The sequence below is a fragment of the Callorhinus ursinus genome, unplaced genomic scaffold (genome assembly GCF_003265705.2).
Source record: "Callorhinus ursinus isolate GAN/ISIS: 27379988/994484 unplaced genomic scaffold, GSC_fseal_2.0 scaffold3, whole genome shotgun sequence".
Lineage (NCBI taxonomy): Eukaryota > Metazoa > Chordata > Mammalia > Carnivora > Otariidae > Callorhinus > Callorhinus ursinus.
The window spans coordinates 73,105,164-73,114,788 of record NW_027397065.1 but is presented as its reverse complement, the minus strand read 5'-3'; positions in this window follow the sequence as shown (position 1 = coordinate 73,114,788).

The window sequence follows — 9,625 nt, the reverse complement described above, 5'->3', positions numbered from 1 at the left end:
TGACTCAGTAAGTCTATATATTACACTATGCATACCTCAAGTGTAGCTGCCATCGGTTACCATGCATAGCTATTACAGTATCATTGACTATATTTCCTATGCTATACCTTTTATTCCCATAACTCTTTCATTTCATAACTGGGAGACTGTATCTCCCCCTCCCCTTCACCTATTTTGCTCCTTCCCCCATTCCCCCTCTTTGAGTGAATTAATTCCGTCTATATTTTTGCTAACTCCTCTTTACTAAGAAGTTCTCTAAACAAACCATCAGGTCTGATTCTGCTTTTTGTTTATTTGTTTATTCTTCTGTTTTGTTTTTTAGATCCCACATGTAATTGAACTCATATGGTATTTGTCTTTCTCTGTTTGACTTACGTCATTTAGCATAATACCTCTAGGTCCGTCCAAGTTTTCACAAATGGCAAGATCTCATTTTTTAAAGATCACTGTTTGTTTTTGCAAAATGTTCCATTATCTTTAATTTATATTCTAACCAAAACATAACAAATCCAAAAAAATCTTAAAATATAAGGTTAAATTATAAATATGTATCTAGTACCAAAGATATTATTTTATTTAAAGGTATGTGGATCTTCAGCATTTCTCATGTTATGTCTCATAAGCCTAAACACATCTTAATTTAGTTTCAAAGGGATATATCTCAATTACATGAACTAATTCTGTTAGTGATTTACCTTTTAAACGTAGGTACACCTTTCTCTTTTTATACATTTCTTTATAGCAGGTGCTGACAACCCCCAACCATATTTCCTCATTTGCAGTACTTCATGCTATACTAACTTATGACTCCAAACATCTGTTCTCTTTTCCTGAAGCTTCCTCTGGTTTCAGTAGCCTGCTTTCACCCAAAGTTAGAGTACCAGAGAAATACTTTCCCTAGGGAGTAGCCTTCAAGGAATGACTGATGATAATAGTTGCATAAATACCCCAGTATCTACACCTTGAGGCAGGAAGTAACTCTGAGATGTACATTCTAAAATAACTTTGAGCATTTTCTCAACAAGATTAAACTCCAATACTCAGAGTGGTAGCTGTTTTCAAAATAACCCCTTTATTAAGCCATTAGTTTTCTGTCTTATTTCTCTCTACTTCTCCTCCTAACACATTATTTCTTTCATGTTCCAAACAAATTTTACACATACCTTTGTCTCAAGTTTTACTTTTGGGGGAGGGTAATCCAAACTTAGACACATCCTCCGCCTATATTCTGACTTATAATAATACCACTATCTATAACACTATTTTTATCCGAGATGAAGTCTACATCTTTCAAAGGAATTTCAATTGTGTGTTTCTGGGGATAATTATTCCTGAGCCAAAATCTCAAAATACCCAAGAATGTCACATTAACAAGATAAATAAATATCTTGAGTATTTGAATCTTACCACTTATTACAACTCTTAAGTTCAGTTTATCATCTTATTGTCAGTGAAATAAATCTATTATGCTTTCCTCTAAGTACTTTATATTTAGGATCTATATTTATCAAGCACAGTTATTTCAAATAACTGCAAATCACCATAGACTTTCATACAAGGGGCATTTAATATTTGTAGTGGATTAAAAATAGGCATTTGTTTTTTAAAAGATTCTATTTATTTATTTGAGAGAGAGAGGGGGGAGAGGAACCGAGGGAGAGGGACAAGCAGACTCAGACTCAGTGCTGAGTGTGGAGCCTGATGGGGGGCTTGATCCCACAACCCCAAGAACATGACCTGAGCGGAAATCAAGAGTTGGGCACCCAAACGACTGAGTCACCAGGCACCCCAATAGGCACTCATTTTTGATACTCTTCCTCTAGAGGTGAGGTCAATGTCATCTCTCCTTGATTTTGAGAAGGGTCTAGAACTGCTTTGAGTAATAGAATATGGCAAAAGTGACGCTGCTAGTTAGCAGACAGGTTTTCTCTTGTAACCCACTTCCCTACAGTGAGAAAGCACAAGTGGCCTATCATAAGCCCACATGGAGAAGACTTTTGCCCTTGGTTTTTTAGGATCGTCAATACAGCAATCAGTTACTAGTCATGTAGAGTAGTAAACTTGAAAGTCAATCCTCGGGGCCGGGTAGAACAACCCCGCTGACTATGCATACAATAGATAGAAGATACCCAGCTGAGTGGAATTGAGGCCTACAAAACCATGAGTAAAATAAAATATCTGTTTAAAGCCACTAAGTTATAAAGTAATTTTTTTTTTTCAAATAGGTTCCACACCCAGTGTGGAGCCCAACATGGGGCTTGAACCCACATCCTGAGATAAGACTTAAGCTGAGATCAAGAGTTGGACACTTAAATGACTGAGCCATCCAGGCGCCCCATAAAGTAGTTTTTGATGGAACAATAGGTAACTGTAAATACAGAATCCATGCCTAAAAGGGAATGCTGTATTTACAAATCTTCTTTTAAAAACAAAAAACACTTTAAAAATTTCCTAGTAGTTTTTAGTCAGAGATTCTGACAATATTGTCACACACAAAAAACAAATCAGTATGATTTACCAATCTAAGGTTATGAGAAATCTCCTAATGCAGATCAATAAGAAGGAAAAATAAATTCTATGATGTATGAATATTATTGACTTGATAAATCTATTTAAACTATTTCCCATGTCTATTTATTGTGTTCTATATAAAAGCAATAATATAACTTAAATGAATTTGTTGTGTTAATCTTTATAGTACTGAAGTAAAGTTCAGTGGCATGTCACTAACTATGCATGATTTCACCTGGGATGTTTGAGCTTTATATAATTTTTGGCAACTTCTTAAGTCATATGAACTCTGAAGACCAAAATGACTTACAAATGGTTACACTCTGTAGTTTAAATGCATATTTATAAATTACACAGATACGATATTTAAATAATACAACAATGAAATAAGTATTTCAAACAGTCTTATTAAAAATGTGAATAAATACAATGGAATGCAGCATTTTCTTTTTTTACAGTTAGGCACAGGATGTAATTATACCAATCACAAATCAAGGCTGCATTGTGAACTAACATTATTCTTAAAATTAATAAAAAATAGCACCTGACATATATTAAGCAATAACTACATAATCTGAATTTTCCTTATATCTATATATCTAATTATTAAATGAAAGATACTAAATAGATAATAATGACCTGAGAAAACGGATCTCAACATGGTGATTTGCTCTAAGTTACACAGGAAGTAAAATGCATAACATTTTATCTAAAATCTCTCTGATCACAAATACTGGATACTTTATGTTTCATATTGCTTCTTTATGTTTGCATATGCTGCTCATTATTCCCAGTATACAAAGGGTACACTGTCTGTACGTTCTTTATATTTTTTCCCTCAGACAGGAATTTTACTCTCAGAACAATTTTTCATATGCACTTTCCCCAGTAACTAGACCAGATGCCTAAGAAATTACAGCTGAGACTATAATACACATTATATTTGAATATATGTGTGTGTGTATGTGTGTATACATATGTATACACACACACAAATATACATATGTTTTAAATCACTTCAGGGTCTGTCCTGTCCTTATGCTAGCATTAAGGGCATGTGCTTTACTTACGTAGTTTATGGTAAAGACCCACAGCTTCAATATGGCCTCAAATGCTCCCCTTGCCACTTCTTTGTCACCCTTTATATGCTTATTCTTCCCTCTGTCTCACATATTTTGTATCCCTTTGCATTTCTTAAATGTTTGTTCCTTTGCCTGAAGTATTCTTCTCTTCTCTCTTCAAAAGCCTATTACTTATATTGTCTTACTAAATGTCATTCCTATGGGTAGTCTCTCCTGATCTCCCATATTAGAATAGGTCCCCCGCTTAGAGTCTCTGCCAATGCTTTCATTTCTCACTTTGCACAGCACCCTATACCACTTCAGCAGTGTGTGCTCAGTTGTAGGATCAACCCTGACAAAATGAATACATACAACAATATGACAACTTATAATTTAATACTCAATGAATTTCAGTGTACTATTCAGTGACACCATTAATTAAAAAAGTGTTACTAGATTATAATTTCAACACTTTACAATATAATTTAATATTTTATAAATAATAAATACAATTTATCAAGCAGGTACAAACTTTTGCACTATTAAAGGCTTAGAACCAAGTACATACCTGTTACGAAAATATGCTGGGGTTTTCTTTACCTCAATTTTTAAAGCATATTTTACTATGGAAGATTATTTCTGACAATACTAAGAGCTATCCAATATTTCAGTTTCCAAATATAATTGGTAAATACAATAAATATTAAATCCATAGTGTTTATTCAAGAATAAATTATTATCCAAATTCATGGATTTTGTTATGTACTATTTCTAAACCCTAATGCTGGTTAGTAATTGCCTGTCCCAAGTAACAAAAAACAAACGAGAAAGAAGAGATTAATGATTTCTTATCTTAAATAAATCTTAGGTCCCACCTACACGCTGTCCAAGTGATTTATAGAATTTTACACTATATATCTGGATTCTGTTTTCATGGTCAGCTAAACTAAATCCCTCACTCTATACACGAAGAGAGCAGCCTAGAAAAGAAAGGCAAGTAGTGTCATGCAGAAGAGATCCTACTTTCTAGATGTGTTTTATTAACTGATTTATCTCAGTAAAAATATCTAGTAAGTGGTGATCCAGAGTCATACCTCTGTCTTTTAACTCAAAGTTTATAGTTCTTTTTATTCTACTGGGTCATATCATAAACACATTATATGAAGTCATAGCATGGGCAGTTAATTTGAAGGCACTTCTCTCTCTCTCTCTCTCTCTCTCTCACACACACACACACACACACACACAGACACACACACACAGACACACACACACACTCACCCTAAGAAAGAATAAGTAATTTAATGAGAGAAATGTCTACACCATAAGGCTCATGTAGAAAGAGAGAGAGACACAGAGCAGAGCGAGAGAGATACCACTGCCTATATAATATTCCTTATCTAGTAAAATAATGAGAAAGAAAAAAAAACAGCACAATGTCTTTAAATAGTAAACTCTATGTAATAGCACTAATTAGTTCAAATTTATAAATAAAACAGCACTATGGAAATAAATAAAAGTCTTCACTACCAGAAGAAAATTTTCCTTAATTATTAGATTCTAATTTTGATAACAGCTTTATTTAACACGTTTGCCAATAGAATAACAACCTTTAAATTTTTGCTTTTTTTTTTTATGTAGTGTTCCATGATTCATTGTTTACATATAACACCCAGTGCTCCATACAATACGTGCCCTCCTTAATACCCATCACCGGGCTAACCCATCCCCCACCCCCCTCCCCTCTAGAACCCTCAGTTTGTTTCTCAGAGTCCATAGTCTCTCATGATTCATCTCCCCCTCCGATTTCCCCCCTCCATTTTTCCCTTCCTACTATCTTTTTTTTTTTTAACATATCATGTATTATTTGTTTCAGAGGTACAGGTCTGTGATTCATCAGTCTTACACAATTCATAGCACTCACCATAGGACATACCCTCCCCAAAGTCTATCACCCAGCCACCCCATCCCTCCAACCCCCCACCACTACAGCAACCCTCAGTTTGTTTCCTGAGATTAAGAATTCCTCATATCAGTGAGATCATATGATACTTGTCTTTCTCTGATTGACTTATTTCACTTAGCATAATACCCTCTAGTTCCACATTGTTGCAAATGGCAAGATTTCCTTTTTTGGATGGTTGCATAATATTCCATTGTATATATATGCCACATCTTCTTTATCCATTCATCTGCTGACGGATATATTTCCATAGTTTTGCTCTTGTGGACATTGCTGCTATAAACATTGGGGTGCACGTACCCCTTCAGATCACTACATTTGTATCTTTGGGGTAAATACCCAGTAGTGTAATTGCTGGGTCATAGGGTAGCTGTATTTTAAACTTTTTGAGGAATCTCCATACTGTTTTCCAGAGTGGCTGTACCAGCTTGCATCCCCACCAACAGTGAAGGAGGGTTCCTCTTTCTCCACATCCCCGCCAACATCTGTCGTTCCCTTGACTTGTTAATTTTAGCCATTCTGACTGGTGTGTGGTGGTATCTCATTGAGGTTTTGATTTGGATTTCCCTGATGCCCAGTGATGTTGAACACTTTTTCATGTGTCTTGTTGGTCATTCGGATGTCTTTTTTGCAGAAATGTCTGTTCATGTGGTCTGCACATTTCTTGATTGGATTATTTGTTCTTTGGGTGTTGAGTTTGATAAGTTCTTTATAGTTTTTGGATATTAGCCTTTTATCTGATATGTCATTTGCAAATATCTTCTCCCATTCTGTCAGTTGTCTTTTGGTTTTGTTGACTGTGTCTTTGCTATAAATTTTTGCTTTGTTTTTAATATCGTCAGCAGTCTCTCATGGAGCCAAAATTTACCAACACTGAATTAACCATAATACAAAGATTTTAAGCAGTAAAAACTCACAGGACATATTAAGAGACTCAATGCTTACAAAGAAGGGGACCGATGTAGGAAATCAGAATAGGACTCTACTCCGGTGCTTTGCATTGTTGTCAGCCAACAATGTCCCTAGTGTTTCCTTTCATTCGTTAATACTCAGACCTAGCTCAGTGACTCAGAGTGCCTAGACTAGAGCAGTGTCTTGATTGTGGTAGTCACCCAAATATTGTTAAGTGAAAAAATGATTACAAATCATATTCTCTGGATGCTGATGCAGGCATGCAAACATATCAGTTACAATCCTAGTAACTTCATCGTCTTTGAAGAACATTGAACCAGGAGTGGGGACATGCCCCTTGATCAGAGTATATAAAATGAGTTGAACCCCATTTTTGATGTTTAACAGCTAACTGCTTCATCTCTCCAACTTCCCCTTAACCTCATATCTGGGTAAGCTAATAAGAAAGCCTAGGCGTTGGGCACCTGGGTGGTTCAGATGGTTAAGCGTCTGCCTTCGGCTCAGGTCATGATCCCAGGGTCCTGGCATCGAGTCCCGCATTGGGCTCCCTGCTTCTTGGGAGCCTGCTTCTCCCTCTGCTTCTCTCTATCTCTCTCCCTCTGTCTCTCATGAATAAATAAATAAAAAAAAATCTTTAAAAAAAAAGAAAGAAAAAGAAAGCCTAGGCGTTCCCTGCTTTGACACAAGAGGTAGTTTCAAACCACAATGCTTTCAAACCACCCATCCCGAGCATAGGAACCCTCAGCCCTGCCACACCCCCTAAATACTATAAAAACCTTAAATCAGTCTCCCATCCTTGCACTCTTATTTTAGGCTCAATATCTGAAGCAAATTTTGGGTGGGGGGGGTCTATTCTTCTCTATAGCTTGGTCATAACAGTGCATAAACCAGAAGGTAAGAATGTCACCTGCTGCTTCCTCATGAGGATGTTGAACTTGCTCTATTGCCTGGCTCTCTTTAATAGTATTTGCTCAATTATTCTTTAAATTCCCATCAAATCCAAGTATTCTCTCCAGAAATTCCTTTCTTTGCTTAAATTAGACACAGTATGTATCTTTTGTTTATATCCAATACCTCAATTGATTTATGTGCAATTTGTTGTTTGTTCTTCTCATGGTTTATGTTTTTATTTTTTTAAGATTTTACTTATTTATTTGGAGAGAGAGAGAGAGCATGCATGCACACAAGTGGGGGGAAGGACAGAGGGAGGGGGAGAGAGAGAATCTCAAGCAAACTCCACGCTAAGTGCAGAGCCAGACGTGGCACTTGATCTCGACTGTGGGATCATGACCTGAGCAGAAATCATGAGTCAGATGCTTAACTGATTAAGCCACCCAGGTACCCCATGGTTTCTTTATTTTAAAAGGTTTATTTATTATTCTGTAATCAGAAAGAAAACATACATATATGCTAATAAACATATTTTTAATTTATTACTACATAATTGTGGTGGTTAATTTTACTTGTCAACTTGACTAAGCCACAGTGTCCAGATATTTGGTAAAATATTATTCCGAGTATGTGTTATGAGGATGTTTTGGATGAGATTAGCATTTGAAACAGACTGAGTAAAACAGATTGACCACCTTAATGTGTGTGGGCCCCAGCCATCACCTGAAGGTGGGAACAAAACAAAAAGGGCTTCCACAAGTAGAAGGGAGCTCCACCTGCCTGACTGCCTTGAGCTGGGACTTCGATTTTGTTTACTGCTTTTGAATTCCAGCGGAAACACTGGCTCTTCTTGGGTTTTGTACCTGTTGACCTTCAACTGGAATTCACACTCTCAGCACTCCTGCATCTCCCGCTTGCCAACTACAGATCTTACAACTTGTCAGCCTCCACAACATGTGAGCATATATATGTATATACAAAATGCTATTGAATCTGTTTCTCTGGAAAGTTCTGGCTAATTCAATAATTCTGTTTTCAAATTTATTATAAATTTATTATTGTTAGTAATTTTTTTATTTCCCTATTTACTATATTTCATATTCACTAAGTTACCTTTAAAAATTAAGGGAATTAAAAATTGATGAAAAGAGGAAAGCTCTAGAACTGGCTACTGAGATAAAGTTATTTAATGGCCAAAATCAGGAGTGCTGGAATCTAGGAGATTCAAGTCGAGAAGTCTTATATTCGTTCCACACCTTATTTAAAAAAAAAATATATATATATATAGCATATATATTTATATATATGAGATATTTATATATAATATATGTGAGATTCAAGCTGAGAAGTCTTATATTCATTCCACACCTTATTTAAATATATATAAATATATATTTAATGATACTTGAATTTAAGTGAGATTTCAGAGAAGTATGTTCATACTTTTGAGAGCCTAGTTGCTCAAAAGTCCATTGAATATTAGTATATTAGCAGCAGGTATCTACTTCAGAGGAATGAAGTCACTAGGGTTCGGTGTCCTCCAAATGTAATACTCCAAGGATTGCATATATAAAATCTATTGCATACTGCTTTATTGGTATATTATTTTATTTATTAGCAAGGGATGCCATGGGATGTTCTATACAAAAATTAAAGCCCAATAATAGGCTTGATTGGAAATTGCTGCTAAGAATAGCTGTTCTCGGGGCGCCTGGGTGGCTCAGTCATTGGATGTCTGCCTTTGGCTCGGGTCATGATCCCAGGGCCCTAGGATCGAGCCCTGCCTCGGGCTCCCTGCTCTGTGGGAAGCCTGCTTCTCCCTCTCCCACTCCCCCTGCTTATGTTCCTGCTCTTGCTGTCTCTCTCTCTGTCAAATAAATAAAATCTTAAAAAAAAAAAGAATTAGTTGTTCTCATTGAAATGTATGCATTTTAAATACATTTTTCTTTTGTTCTACTCTTTATATTCTCCTAAATCACGTGCTGTCACCCTGTTACCACACTTATTCAGATGTTAATAACTGACTTCAATTTTAGGAGATTATTCTTAAATTTATTTTAATACTGTACCTATAATGACACAACCACAGAAAATATCTTTTCAAGTTTTTTAATATTTGGCATATCTTATCAATAAACCTCAACCATTTGCATTTCTTAGGATTAGACATTTTTCTCCATAGGAGTATAGTGCTAGATTCTTTACTTGGAATTATCAGAGTAATTACTGTGTATTATACTCATACCAATATTCGTGAACTCTCTCATGAATCAAAATATTTTTCTTA